Source organism: Merops nubicus, unplaced genomic scaffold, assembly GCF_000691845.1.
Source record: "Merops nubicus isolate BGI_N331 unplaced genomic scaffold, ASM69184v1 scaffold739, whole genome shotgun sequence".
Taxonomy (NCBI): Eukaryota; Metazoa; Chordata; class Aves; order Coraciiformes; family Meropidae; genus Merops; species Merops nubicus.
Genome location: NW_008628824.1, coordinates 62777 through 77444, shown reverse-complemented (window position 1 = coordinate 77444; position 14668 = coordinate 62777). Strand labels below are relative to the sequence as shown.

At 49.2% G+C, this 14668-nt stretch overlaps 1 protein-coding gene across 1 annotated transcript in view; it reads right to left on the bottom strand.

Annotated features, from left to right (window-relative positions):
• DLGAP1 (discs, large (Drosophila) homolog-associated protein 1) overlaps positions 1-14668 on the bottom strand; it is a gene marked incomplete at both ends in the record, with an annotated part of 42726 nt that overhangs the window by 3942 nt on the left and 24116 nt on the right. The gene's annotated exons all lie outside the window — the stretch shown is intronic.

Below are 14668 nucleotides of genomic sequence, written 5' to 3'. Positions count from 1 at the left end.
GGGGCTGGAGCATCTCTGTGCCAGGACAGGCTGAGAGCCCTGGGGCTGCTGAGCTGGAGAAGAAAAGCCTCAGAGGGGATCTGATCAGTGCTCATCAATATCAAGAGGGCCTGCAGGAGTCAAGAGGATGGGGCCAAACCCTTGTCAGTGACAGGACAAGGGCCATGGGCACAAACTGCAGCCCCAGAGGCTCTGTCTGAACAAAGGAAAAAAGTCTTTCCTGTGAGGGTGGCCGAGCCTGGAGCAGCTGCCCAGAGAGGCTGTGGCTGCTTCCCATGGGGCTCTCAAGGGTGCACAGGAGAAGAGGGCAGGCAGAGCACACACAAGGTGCAAGTGCTCTCCTGGTGTATCTCAACCTGGAGAATCATCCTGAGAACTTGGGGACCTGGCAAGGTCTGACGTGCCTTAAATGTCATCTTATTCTTGGCTCAAGCTGAAAGCTGGGAAAGTACAGGCTTGGCCTGATGTCAAATTAGAGGTTTAAAACCCACATTTGTATTTTTGAAGTGATAATATTCCCCAGCTCTCCAATACCAGAGACAGATGAGAGGCACAAGTAGTCAGAAACAAAAACCCCCAAGGCAGAGGGGATGGGCACAAACTGCAGCACTCCTGCCACCCATGCCCAGTCAGCTGGCAAAGGGTGTGATGTGCAGCTACAGCCCTCCACAGTGAGACCTTTTATCCTCTGAAAAGTGCTGTCTTCACCATCTGAGGCATCCCATGAAGGTGTGAGTCACAACAAGTGATCCCTGTCATGCCTCATGCAATAGAATTCCTTTAGGGGATAGTTCATTTGAAACAATCCGTGGGTAAAGTGTTGAAAGGGGGATTCTTCAGTATTTTTGCTGGAATATCTTTAGTATTCTCCAAGTATTATGAGCAAAACAAATTAAAATATCAACTAAACATTCCATGTTTAGAAGTAAATCTCACATGGATGTTTGCACGTGTAGGAAAGACAAATCTGTCACCTAATTACTGGCTTGGTCTTGGTCCCCTAGTCTTTAGAAAGACCCACACAGCTGACCTGGAGGGAGGGAATCCATTTTATATCTGACTCCTCCAGCATCTGCAGATATTTTGCATTCAAGTAGCTAATGATGGTAATTAGTAGGAGCAATTTCCCAGTGGCACGCACAGTTCTGGTAACTGCCAAGGTACTTTAAGAGGACAATTCCACTGTGTAATCTCACACCTAAGTAGCTCAGAAACTGGGTCTGTTTCTGGATGGTACAACGCTGCAATCAGATCTAGGTCATCTCAACAACCCCGTGGTACCTGGCTGCTAATTACCTGCCTAATAAAAATACATAGACTTCTGCTAATGACTCAATATTCCTGTCACAAGGTGAAGATAAACCCTTTGCTTGCCATTTGCACTGTGTGTAGAAAGTAGAAACCTTCTCACACGTCAGCAGTGATGTTCCAAATGCCAAAAAAGGAAGAGAAAATGATGAAGAAGTGCCTGTTACCAGCAGCTACCTACAACACTTTGAGAGCTAACAGCAACCATGGAACTCTTGGGAAAAAAAATAAATTATTGTCTGTTGTTCAATAAAAAAAATAAAGTAAAAAATTAAAAAAGATAAAATAAAATGAATCCTAACAGCAACCATGGAACTCTTGGGAAAAAAAATAAATTATTGTCTGTTGTTCAATAAAAAAAATGAAAAAGTAAAAAATTAAAAAAGATAAAATCAAATGAATCCTTCAGCTGACAAATTCTGTATGCACACGAGCTGCTTCACCCCCTGTAGATCTGTAAGCTGATGAGCACTGCCTGAGATGCATTTCTGAGATGAATTCCAATGATACTTTATGAATGTGCTGTGAGCAGTTTGCTGTCAATATGTGGCATGCAGAATTCCCCCCTGCTTGATGAGCTGCCAGGCAGTCCAACACCTCCCGTGGGGCTGCTCCACGGGCAGGCTGCAGCACACCACCCAAACCAGCCCGGAGATGCTGCCAGGCAGGAATTTGGAAGTGCTGAGGCAGGTGCCCTTTAAAGGCTGGGACCAAAATGCCAAGGTGCAGGTGCCCACAGCTCCTGCTGCAGCAGCCAGAGCACAGAGCAGAGCAGATGTGCCAAGTGCTGTGGAAAGGCACCACAAAAGCTGCAGAAATTCATCCTCTGCCTGCATCCCTGGGGGGTCACAAGGTTTTCCCAGCTCTGCTCAAAACAAGGGCAGCCACCCGTGACAGTGTGTCCCCCTGGTCCTTTTTGGGTGTGGGTGGGCAGCTCAGCTGCCTTCTTTTGTCCCTGACTGTGTGACTGGCCAGTCTGGCACACAGGAGAAAGCTGGGGACTGTCTTTTGGTCAGGGCCTGTTGGGACAGGACAAGGGATGGTTTGAAACTAAAAGAGGGAGATTTAGACTAGAGAGAAGGAAGAAATGTTTGACACTGAGGGTGGTGACCCCTGGCCCAGGCTGCCCAGAGAGGTGGTCACTGCCCCATCCCTGGAACCATCCCAGGGGACACTGGACACAACTCTGAGCACCCTGCTCTAATTCCTGTCACTGCTGCAACGTGTGTCTGAAGAAACACCTTTAACAGATCTTTGTATTTCCATGGCATTAATTCAGGTGGGAACATGTTTTGTTCCCTGGTTTAATTGACTTTTGGGGAGTAAGGAGCAGGTCAGTGCAGGGAAGGGTGAGAGGAGCCAGGCTTGGCTGCTTTGCTCTGGTTTGTACAGGGATCACAGAAGTGCTTTGGTTGGAAGAGACCTTCCAGATCATCAAACCCAACCATTAACTTAAATCCACTGCTAACCCATGTCCCTCACCCCACATCTCCACAGCTTGGAAACCCCTCCAGGGGTGGGGACTCCACCACTGCCCTGGGCAGCCTGGCACAGCACTGGGCAAAGCTTTTGGAGGAAGAGATTTTTCCTAATGTCCAACCTCAACCTCCCCTGGGGCAAACCTGAGGCTGTTTCCTCTTGTCCTATTGCTTGTTCCTTGGGAGAAGAGACTGACCCCTTCTCTGCAAGCTCCTGTCAGAAAGTTGTAGAGAGCAATCAGGTCTCCCCTGAGCCATAGGGTCACCCCTGAGCCTCCTGGTCACATCTTTCAAATGCCAAGGAGAAGGGAGACAACTGGGATTTCCAAGAACAGGCAGGTTCAGCTGCAAACATTTCCTTCCAATTCAGGAAGGCACAATGCACTCTGTGTGCTCTGATGACAACCACTTCCACTCACTGCCCTTCATTTTGGGATGGAAGAAGGGAAGGACAAGGCTGCTGTTGGCTGCTTTCCCCTCGTTAGGCCAGACACAATACACAGACCATTACAATGAAAAGCAGTCCTGAGGCTGTATTGTCTTCTGCAAGTTCAGCATTTGGCTTGGTAGCCTCGTGCCAGATGGGAACTGAGCTCTGCCAACAGCAAATGACAAAGCAGAACAAAGCAGAAGTCCCCAAACGTGGCCTGAGGGCTCCTGCCAGCAGCAGAGGAGAGAGGAACGTTTGCCTCCAAGCAGAAAGCCTCCAACACCACACTACACAACCCAACCCAGTTAAACATGAACCTCAGAACCAATGCTACTGCTAAACAGCCCAGCTCCCATTTGTGCAGCCTAAAATGGACAACTTAATTATCCCTGGGGCTTAATTGCCCTTGGCTGATTGCCCCACCTCCAGCGTGGCTGGTGGGCACATCTAAAGCCCAGTTCTGTGCTTCATTTTATTTGCATTTGATCGTTGCTGGAAGGTAGAACCCCGTGCAGCCCGACAGGAGCACACAGGGAAGGACACCAGGGAGGAACAAGCTCAGAACACAGTCATCCAAGTGCCTCTGCCTGGTCCTGGCCACCACAGGGGTCACCAGGCTGGGGTAACGTGACCATGTTGGCACCTCTGTGCTGCTGCTTTTTCAGGGCAGCCAGCAGGAAGCTGTCATGCTGCTGACAGAGACAAGGGCAGCATGACAAGGGATTTTTTTCTGGCTTTTTATCATCTCCTTTTCTGGTTTTGTTTATAATCAAGTGAACCTCCTCATGGGGATTTCCCTCCTTGAAGCTAAAAAGAACCCAACCCAAAACAAAACCTCTCATCAAGTCTCCAGTGTGTTGCTACAGAGTCAAGAAAAACCTAAATCTTGGAGACAACCAGAAAAAGCTCATCTGCTGAAGAACAATTCAATGTTATCAGCCACAAACTGGCATTTTCTTCCTATTGTTTAGAAGAGATTCTATTACCAGGCTGCAAATTGTCCTCACAGGAGGGACCAGCCAAAACACACACCACAAGCCCATGGGATGTCCCCGTGCCACAGGGTTTGTCACAGGGTGGGAGGAGGCAGGAACTGCAGCATGGTGTGTTTGACTCTCTGCCCCAATTTTCAGATTCTGAATCAGGGATGAAGAGGAAAGCACTTAAAAAAAGAAGTAAATCCAGAAATCATAAAATTCATGGCATCATTTTGGTTGGAAGAGACCTTTCAGATCATGGAGTCCAACCCTTAACCCAGCTCTGCCAGGTCCCCACTGCCCCGTGTCCCTCACCCCACATCTCCACGGCTTGGGAACCCCTCCAGGGGTGGGGACTCCACCACTGCCCTGGGCAGCCTGGCACAGCCCTGGGCAACCCTCCAGGGCAAGAAATTGTTCCTCAGGGACAACCTAAACCTCCCCTGGCACAACCTGAGGCTGTTTCCACTTGTCCTGTTGCTTGTTCCGTGGGAGAAAAGACCGACCCCCTCCTGGCTCCAGCCTCCTTTGAGGCAGTTGTGGAGAGTGAGGAGTTCTCCTTGGAGCCCCCTTTTCTCCAGGCTCAGCACCCCCAGGTCCCTCAGCCCCTCCTCACAACCATCTGGTGTTGTGCAGCTCCTGCTGTGTCTGTCTGGAGCTGCTGGGTGGTTCTGAGGGAGCCCATGGTGTCCTGCCACAGGGCTCCCCTTTGATGGAGGACAGCAGGAACTGGATCAATGGTTTTTTAGTAGTAAATGCCTCTAAAAAGCCCAGTCCCTTTGAAAACTCTCTACATCTGCCTTCATAACCAGCCATGAAACCAGTTACTCATTGTTTTAGTACAAACCTGCTTTGCTCTCAAAGAACACAAGAGCTTTGGGTTGTTTTTCTTCTTTTTGGGCTGTGGAGGTGTTGAGGTTGTACAACCCTGTTTCAAGAGCAATCTGTGGTGGTTAAAACATTGGCAATCAAAGATGACTGCTGGATAAAAATTAACATATACATTAAAACAAAGTTTCCCCTTTAACTCCAAGATCCTCTTGCAGTGAAGAAACTCATGAACTGAGGGGCCATGTCCCCTGTCCCCTCCCTGCTCTGCAGGCGTGGTGGCACAGGAGCTGCCACCTCCAGCTGAGCTGGGGAGAGGAGCAGATGGAAGATGATGCAGACAGACATTATGCACTTCTCTTCCACCAGGAATCTGGTCTACGTGCTGCTGCTGATTCCCACGTGGGGGTGGGGGTGTGGGGGAATAGTTGTGAGTGCTCTTCTGTTCCAGCCTGGAGGGTGAAGTGATGCTGAAACATGGCAGAGTTCAGCCCAGAGGAAGCAGCTCAACCCAGGGATGCCAGGGGAAGCTGCTGCTGCATAAACCCCACACATTTCTTTGTTCACCTTAGGAACCCATCCTCTCTTGTCACACCTAGCAGGGTAAGGCAGCACATGGTTGAGAGAGCCCAGCTTGAGGAGAGCAGTCTTCTTCTCAGAAGACCCTCTGAGGAAAGCTGGGGGTGTTAATGAACCCCCCATTGCCAATCTTACTGAGCACCTGCTCAAATGGGTTTTGGGGGGTCCTTGCTAGAGGGGAAGATGTCTGAACCTAGACCAAATGTGTGACACCAGTCTTGCTCTTTCAGCACGAGTCTGCTTTGGGGCAACACTAATAACCCCAGGGACAAGTGCTGCTCCCCAGCAGAGAGACCCACTCATACACACTGGAATAGCCTCGTGTCAGGAGCAGCCCTAAGCACCACCCTGCCTGAGGGCCTGAGCAGGTCCCCACGTCTGCAGCCCTGCCTGGAGCCCTTCAGCCCCTGTTTGGGTGAGGCTGAACCCTCTGCTGCTCTCCCTGTTACAGCCCTCCACCTCTGCTTTCATCAGCTCTCTCCTTCAGCCCCCTCCTTCAGCTCTCCTCGGTGGGACCAGGCTCACCCTCACCACTTCACATTCTTGGTTTCCTCAGTGCCACCTCTCCCCACTTGTCAGACTCAAAATCCACCTCAGCCTGCTCAGAGAAACTCCTATTTCAGTCATTCAAGCATTCCAGCCTGCTTCAGTGCTTGTGGGCAAGCCCTCTGAGCAGGAGGGTAGGAGATGCCCCCAGGTCCCCCCAGACACAGCTCCTGTCATGGAACTGGGACCACTTCACCCCCTCTCCTGTAATTGCTGCTATTAACACGAGTGAGTCAAACCACACCATCACTTTCCTGCTCCTGGGTGGCTGGTAACACACTCCAAACCTCCTCCTGCACCCCTGGGGACCTGCACTGCCTGACACACTCCTGGCAAGAGGCTTGAGCCTCTTAGTCTTTATTAATATTAATCTTACTCCTGCTCAGAATATTGACAAGCAGCTTTTTTCCTTTTTTTTTTTTTTTTTCTTTTTCCTAAACCTCAGGGTGTCTGAGATCCAGACACACCCCACTGGAGCCGTTCTGCAAGTCTACAAAAAGCCAAAATCACTCTCCACAAGCTTGGACCTCACCTGCTTTAATTTAATTTTCAGGTCTCCCCCATTCATACATTAAAAGTTTGATTAATTCTGCCAGTGGGAAAGCCCAGGGATCCAGGAGGAAAGCTGTTCCTCTTTGGGAGTGCCCATGCCTGGGTGCTGAGCTGGCTGCACATGCTGCCTGCCCTGCTTAGTGCCCAAATTCATGCCCCAGCTCTGGCTGGCTCCTGGGAGTGGGAGGATGATGCTCCAGCTCAGCTAAAAGGCATCTTCTGGGCAGGCTTCCCATAGCTGAAAGTCCTCCTCTGCTACTCCAAGTTACAATATTGGGCAGTATTTATCTGCAAATAATGTTTTCTAGGTAAATACTAAAACTATATTTCCCCTCAAATGTCACTGTGGTGGTTGTGTAAGATGCTTTTCCAGGGTCCTCACAGACACATTTTGTTGTAAGAGACCTTTAAGATCCTTGAGCCCAACTGTTCCCCCAGCACTGCCCCTGCCCCGTGTCCCTCACCCCACATCTCCAGAGCCTGAAACCCCTCCAGGGGTGGGGACTCCACCACTGCCCTGGGCAACCCTCAGGAGGGAGAAATTGTTCCTCAGCTCCAACCTAAACCTCTCCTGGCACAACCTGAGGCTGTTTCCTCTTGTCCTGGAGAGAAGAGACTGTCCACACCTTGTTCCAGCCTTTCACCCTCAGCTTCACACGGAGCTGAAGGCAGGTGATGGTCACCCCCACCCTGCATGGTGTGTGCCTCAAGCCCTGCCTCGTGCTGCCTCTGAGCCACCTACCTCAGACAGACCCTCCCAAACACCCAGGCTAGAGCTGTACAAACACAGAATCATGGACTGTTTTAGTATGGAAGGCACCTCTAAAGATCACCTAGTCCAAGCCCCCAACACCTCCCAGCAGGACCATGAACACATCTTGGATTTGCAAGTCAACACCCTCACTCCCAACCCTTCACATAAATAAGCAGCCACCTGAATTTTCCAAAAATTCCTTTTACACATGCAGCATTTTCCCACTGTCTGTTCAGCCCTCTGCCTTTTCAAAACTTTCAGTTACCTACTTAAAAAAGATGCAGCTTCAACACCATCTGTGCAGATGTGCAACACAAACCCAGCTACTGGAGAAACTCTGAAAAGCAAGAATCTTGTAAAGGAGTGAGGAGGGTGGGCTAGTGACTCCTGGAGACCCCCAAGCAGTTCAAAAGGCCTGAAGAGAATTCAGATTTTTCTTCTTTTCTTCCAACTTCCTACACGTGGTTTGTCTGAGGAGGTGGTGACCTGAGATGGGATCCAGCTGCTCCTGCTGGCACGGGGGCTGAGAGGGGGGTGCTGAGGCAGCAGTGACCTCCTGGCACTCCACAGCCAGGCTCCTGACCTGTGCCTGGGTACATACAGCAAGATGGGACTTGCAGCTGCCTCTTCCTGATAAAAAAAGCAAAGATTTTTGGGGAAACTGTGCAACTGGGTTGACCAAAATTAAACCCCTGCAACTTCTCCTGCCACACCAAAGAAGCTGGAAATATGAACTTTTCTTTTATGTTTTTCTTTAAGCTGCTATATGGAATATAAGGAAATTAAAAGATAATGATGTGCAGCAGGGTTTCTGGCAAATTCTCTGCCGATTCTCTGGGCAGCAGGGTGCTGCTTGGGGGGATTTTCCCTTGTAGCAGTGATCTTGCACAGCAGAAGTGATCCCCTGGGAGCAGGGAGACTTTCCCTCCATGAACTAGTCCTTCAGAAAAAAGGAGCTGCAACCCTTTTCCCTTCAGGGGCTTTTACATCAAAAGAAACCCCTCAAACCAAACCCAGTTCATCCCAAACCCCCAGTTATCCATGTGCATCTTCTAATTCTCTCTTTCCACTCCCAAGTCTTCCCAGATTTGCTTTGCAGTGATTACAGAGAGATCCAAAATGAAGAGAGTTGTTGTTATTCCAGCTGTCTGTGTGTGTAGAGGGCTCTGGGCTTGTCAGAGCTTTCAGACACAGCCCAAAGCACTGAAGACCTCCATGTGGAAGGCTGCAGTTAACTGACATTGTGAAAACCTTTCTGATAAATAGAAATTGGCTCCAAAGATGCAAAATTATGCTTAACACACAGTTTTAGGGGTTTTTCCTCCCCTTTTTTTTAAAAAAACAGATGCCTTCTGTGTTATAGGCTATCACTGGGCCAAACCTGTACAGAGTAAAGCAGAATATATTTTGGAGTAGGAGAGATCAAGGGAAAAAATTGTTGTAATAAGCTTCCATAGTAATACAAAATCCAGCTGGGCATTGAAAGGGAGCTCTTTTTTTTCCCCAGTTATTTAAAATAGGTGTTTTTTAGTCCCACAAAACAGCAATACCCTGAAACATTTGGGTCTGGGCGTGAAGGAATGGACAGATACTCTGCTATTCACCCTGCTAGCAGCATCACGTGCAAAATTCAGACAGAACATAAAAAATACTTCTGAAGATTGGATGCTCCTCAGGGCTGGGGATCTTCAGAGAGGTTCTGCACCTCATTTCAAAGGAAGAAAGCTTTAACTGCTGAGAAAGTCAGATGGGTTCTTGACCTGCAATCACCAGGCATTCCGAAGTATTTCCAAATATTTATCTGAATTTTCATACAGAGGATTAAAATATGTGGCTTACTGAATTGAGACACTGATTTTTTTTTAGCAAAAAATGAAAGCAAGAAAAAAACCAACAAGGTGAGATGAAAAAGAGAAAAATTACCTGAATCTGTTTGCCTAGGGAAAGGAATAAATCTAATTCTTTACAGAGGACTGGTGAGCAGTGTGCTCTTCTCCCATATAAAACACAAATCAACCAACTATTTATGAACATGTTAAGAAAACCTTCTCTCCTTTCCAGAGCACAGCAGTGGGACATGGGATGAAGCTGAAGATGGTCTCCTGGCCTACTCAGAAGATGGAAATACCTGTTGGCTACAACACCAGAATAGGAAAAAAATGAATTTTCTAAAATCTAAAAGACAGCAAACATGATGGAGGTTCTTCCATGGAAGATAACACAGCACTGGATTTTTATTATCTTACTGGAGGAGGAATCACTGAAATAATGAGCCTCAGATCCAGAGGCAGATACTGTCCATAAAGTGGAATAGCTGGTTAATAGAGAGTAAAGGGTGTGTGGTCTGATGGTCAAAAGGTACTTCAGAGAATTATATTATTCTATGAAAACCATCATGGGATGTGGAGGGGGATTTATGATATCATCTCTAGCCAGTGGTTTCACTGAGGTGAGGCAGAACTCAGCTCTCTAGCCCAGTCAAACTTCAGGGAGCTATGGCAAAGTTTAGTGCCTAAAGTGTCAATTTTAAGCAAAGTGTAACGAGACCTCTGTGACTTTCTCAAGCCCCACAACTCTTATGGGAAGGGGGAAATTGAGGGGCTGCAATTTTGCCCTGAAGCTACAGAATTTGTGTTGTAGAAGTTCCCTCTTCCTTGGATGACCTCTTCCTTAAATGGCTGTTCTACTGACAGCAGCTCCTGTTACTGCTCAGACCTTTTGTCACCTGGATTAGGAAAACAGCAGCATTCTGGTAATACATTAATCCACTTCTATCAGCAGGAGCAACAGGGCAGAGCCCTGTCTGATGGCTGAACACCAGCACATCCCTGCACGTGAGCAGGGTGCACCTCTGCAGCTCTGCTCCTCATCGTGTGCCAGGCAAGGGCACATTTGTCAACCCACCAAATTTTGTCCCTCCAACTAAGCTGCAGGGATTGCTGCCAGGCAAAATTAAATGGAGCATTCCAGCTCTGCAGCATCTTTGCCTTTCCCTGAGCCACTCACGAAGGGATGCTTTGGGCTCTTAATGACATGAGCATGCCCAAGCTCTCCCAAGTCTGAAGAGATCCCAAACCCTCCTGGCTGTGACCCTGGGCACCCTGCTGGGGGTGAGCTGCTGGAGCAGGGGGTGGGACCAGGTGATCTCCAGGGGTCCCTTCCAGCCCCACCACTTTGTCATCCTGTGATTTCCATGATCCATGCCTGGGAAGAGGCTCAGAAGCAGCAGCAAGGATGGGGTGGCTGAGTCCTTCCTCATCCTCTGCTCCCCAGGCCACAGCCTGCTTGCCATGGAGCCATGGCCCTTAGGTTGGGGCAGACACCCCCATAACCCTGCTCCTCTCTGCCAGAAAAAGGGTCACACACCTGAGAGTGCTTTGCAGCTTCAGTCCTTCATTTTCCTGACTTGGCTGGTCCTCCCCTGCCCTCTGGGCACAGCAGAAGCCAGGGACTGCTGCCAGGGGCATCCCTCACACCCCTCTAGGACCTGAGAAACACTGAGCAGCCAAATCCCACCTCGGAGTGCTCCTGAACTGTAATTAACCTTAGCCTATCATTTTATGGAAGGGAAAGCTGTTAAAATTGCCTGAATTCAAAAGAACTCAGAAGAGCAGTGGCAAGATAAGGCTTCTAACAAGCAGCTTGATTAATTCCTGGCAGAGGTTATCACCCCATTGTGTGGGGTGGGAGGCTGACATTTAAAACTTCACATGCACTTTGTCAGGGGGGGAGGAAGAAAACTCTCCAGAGCTCGGATTTTAAAGGCTACACTTGAGACTTGTGAACAACCCCCTGCAGAACCCAGCACTGAGGAGCTCCAGAGTACTCCCCAGGACTTTCAGAGCAAGAGCTGACAGTCACGCTCGGTGCCTGGTGCCTCCTCATCCCACCTCAGGGGGAAGCCCCAGCGCTGGTTTGGGTGCAGAGGGCACTCCCCCTGGAGCTGTATCCTCCCAGCAGGGATCCCAGGCAGTGGGAAGCCCAGGGAGCAGGGCAGGGAATTTCCATCCATCTCAGGTCTGACCTGGACCAGCTCCCACCTTCCTGTTGGGCTGCCAGGACAGAACACTGAGGGAGTAGCTGTGAAAGAGAAGATAGTCACAAAAACCTGTATGATTCAGCCCAGGAGCAAGCTTTTACCTGGTTTGGCTACAAAAAGGGCTCATTTCCCTTCTCCTCTCTAGAAATATTCTGTTTATGAGAAGGAATTAGTCTTTTTAAAAATATTGATAAATGAAAATATTGTAAAACAGGCCTGAAAATAAACATCAAGAAGCTCTAAAAATCATTTTTAAGTATTCCTTTAGATGTCAATCTTAATTCACTCTCTTCCTTAAAAATATACCTTAAAAACAGAGATTCTTCTCCTATGTATGATTTTTTTATTGTCTATTATGAATGTCATTTAAAGGAGGTCCATGAGACAAAACATGTCCTCTGAAAACGTGTTCAGGAGATGAGGAAATGCAGAGCCTGAGTGGCACCAGCATCAACCCACGGCCCTGTTTTTAATGAGACAATGGTTCAGGTTCTTCACTGTGTGTCTGAGCTTCAGAGGGATTGTTTTATTGTTCTTTGGGCTGCTGCCCTTCAGGGAACCAGATACATTAATAACAAGCTACTATATGGACGTATTTCCAGAGCAAGGGAAGGAAATATAGTCAGAACATGGGATTTCAATCGAAAGTGAAGGGCCTGTCAGTCCTCTGCCAGAGGCAGGACACTCCTGCAGACACCACAGTCACACAGAGATGGAACCAGCCTGATTCACTGCTCTGGAGAGGCACAGTCAGAGCTGACAGGAACGAGCCTCCTCGGTGTCCCTGTGTGTGTGTGGTGACAGCAGTGGGGCACTGGCATGGGCAAGGCAGAGCCAGAGAATGGTGGAGGTTGGAAGGGACCTCTGGGGATCATCCCATCCCACCCCTGCTCCAGCAGCTCACCCCCAGCAGGGTGCCCAGGGTCACAGCCAGGAGGGTTTGGGATCTCTCCAGAGCAGGAGACTCCACAGCCTCTCTGGGCAGCTGCTCCAGGCTCTGCACCCTCACACCAAAGAAGTTTCTCCTCCTGCTCAGGTGGCACCTCCTGGGGTCCCGTTGGTGCCCGTTGCCCCTTGTCCTGTCCCTGGGCACCACTGACAGAGTCTGGCCCCAGCCTCTTGCCCCCCGGGGCCCTTTAGCTCTTGCTCAGCACTGCTCAGATCCCCTCTGAGGCTTCTCCTCTCCAGCTCAGCAGCCCCAGGGCTCTCAGCCTGGCCTGGCACAGAGATGCTCCAGCCCCTCAGCAGCTCCACAGCCTCCCCTGGACTCTCTCCAGCAGTTCCCTGTCTCTGTTGAACTGGACCCAATACTCTGTAAGTGGCTTCACTAGGGCAGAGCAGAAGGGCAGCTGAACTTCACTTGACCTGCTGGCCAGGAGGGCAAATTTTTGGCTCCTGGTCAGCTTGTCCACACCAGCTGCACACCTCCCCAGAGAGCAAAGGATGCCAAGAGAAGGAGCCAGAAGTGCCAGCAACAAACCAGTTCTAGTGAGGGCTAGAAATTGTGGGATAAAATAGCTCTGAAAGGGTCATGAGGACGATATTAATAACAGGACTAGTGAAAAAAGTTAACAATTAAATGAGCACTGATGAAAATCTTGCTAAGAGAGTGTTAGAACCAGGGCTATAGTAAGGGAAAACAAAAGATAACATTACACTCTCCTAGGTGTGGTGCTGAGGGACAAGGTCCAGTGGTGCCCTGGCACTGCTGGATAATGGGCTTGATGATCTCAAAGGTCTCTTCCAGCCAAAATGATTCTATGACTATTTTCAAAGGTGTGAAAATCATTAAAAAGTGATATCAAATAAGCAGTGGGGAGGTAGAAATAGATAAACAGTTGATGGTCAGAAGGTCATTCTGTCAGCGTGTGAAGGGACAGTGACTCCAGATGTGGTATTCTTCATCTAAATCTTGGCTTTTTTAATGCAGAAAGGATGCCTAGGGCTAAGTGCTGAGGATTATTGTTAAGGACTCACTTAAAAAGAGAAAAAGAGAGAGAAAATAAAAGAGAAAGCAACAACAGGAGCAGTGACAGAGAGCTGACACTCCAGCCAGAGCCAAACACCTCATCTGAACGAGGCATCATCCACTCCCTCTCAACTCAAATTTGTTCATCCCAGGTAAACAGCAATTAATTTGTGCCCCAAATCAAATGTTCTCTGGTGTAACAGCCAGAGAGCTCCAGCTCTGCCAGAAATGCCACTCTGCTGCTGTCATCCCTGGCACCATGTCACCCGGGTGGCTGGAGGCTCTCTGCATTACCCACATGGTGTGGCTCAGAAGACAGAATTCTGACCAAGCTCAGAACCAAACTATTCCTCCAAACGTCATAAAAGCAAAGCAGCAGATTTCAGTCTTGTAGAACAAAAAATGGAACAATGAGGAGCATTACACTATTCTGCATGGAGCACATTTTGACGTGAAGAGAACCACAAACATTGATTATTACAAGAGAGAATTTTAGTCCGTGTCTCTACAAAGCCTGTTCTGGTGTGATAAATTTATAAATAATATCTGTGACCATTTTTAAGACCTTTTTAGGACTATTTTGTAGCCCAAGGAGGACTACATTCCAGAAGATGTTTTTAGAAACATGGAACTTAGACCCTTCCCCAGCAGCTCCGTTGCCCTTCTCTGGCCACGCTCCAGCCCCTCAAGGTCCTTCAGGACCCCAGGATTCGAGGTGCAGCCTCCCCAGTGCCAAGGGTTTGCTTTCAGGCGTAGTGTAGTGAAGGCTCAGCAGAGATTTGCAGCAGCAGTTGTCAGCTATAAACCAGGAGAGGTTTATACACTAGCCCTGAGACTCCTGAGCTCCCTCTCAGCCCGACCCATCGCTGTCAGGGTGCAGAGCTGCACAGGCTCCCCCCAGCACAGCCCCCCCCTGGAGTCACTGCACAAAGGGCAGGGTTTAGGTGCTGGGGAGGGGGCTGCTGGCCCTGAGGGGTGGCCTGACTGCAGCCTCTCAGCACTCACAGAGGGGCTGCAGGAAGGATGGGGACAGACCCTTCATCAGGGCTCGTAGAGCTAGGACGTGGGTAACGAGTTCTAACTGGAGAAGGGCAGGTTCAGATTAGGTGTAAGGAAGTTCTTCACTGTGAGGGGGGTGAGACCCTGGCCCAGGTTGCCCAGGGAAGCTGTGGATGCTCCATCCCTGGAGGGGTTCCCAGGCTGGATGG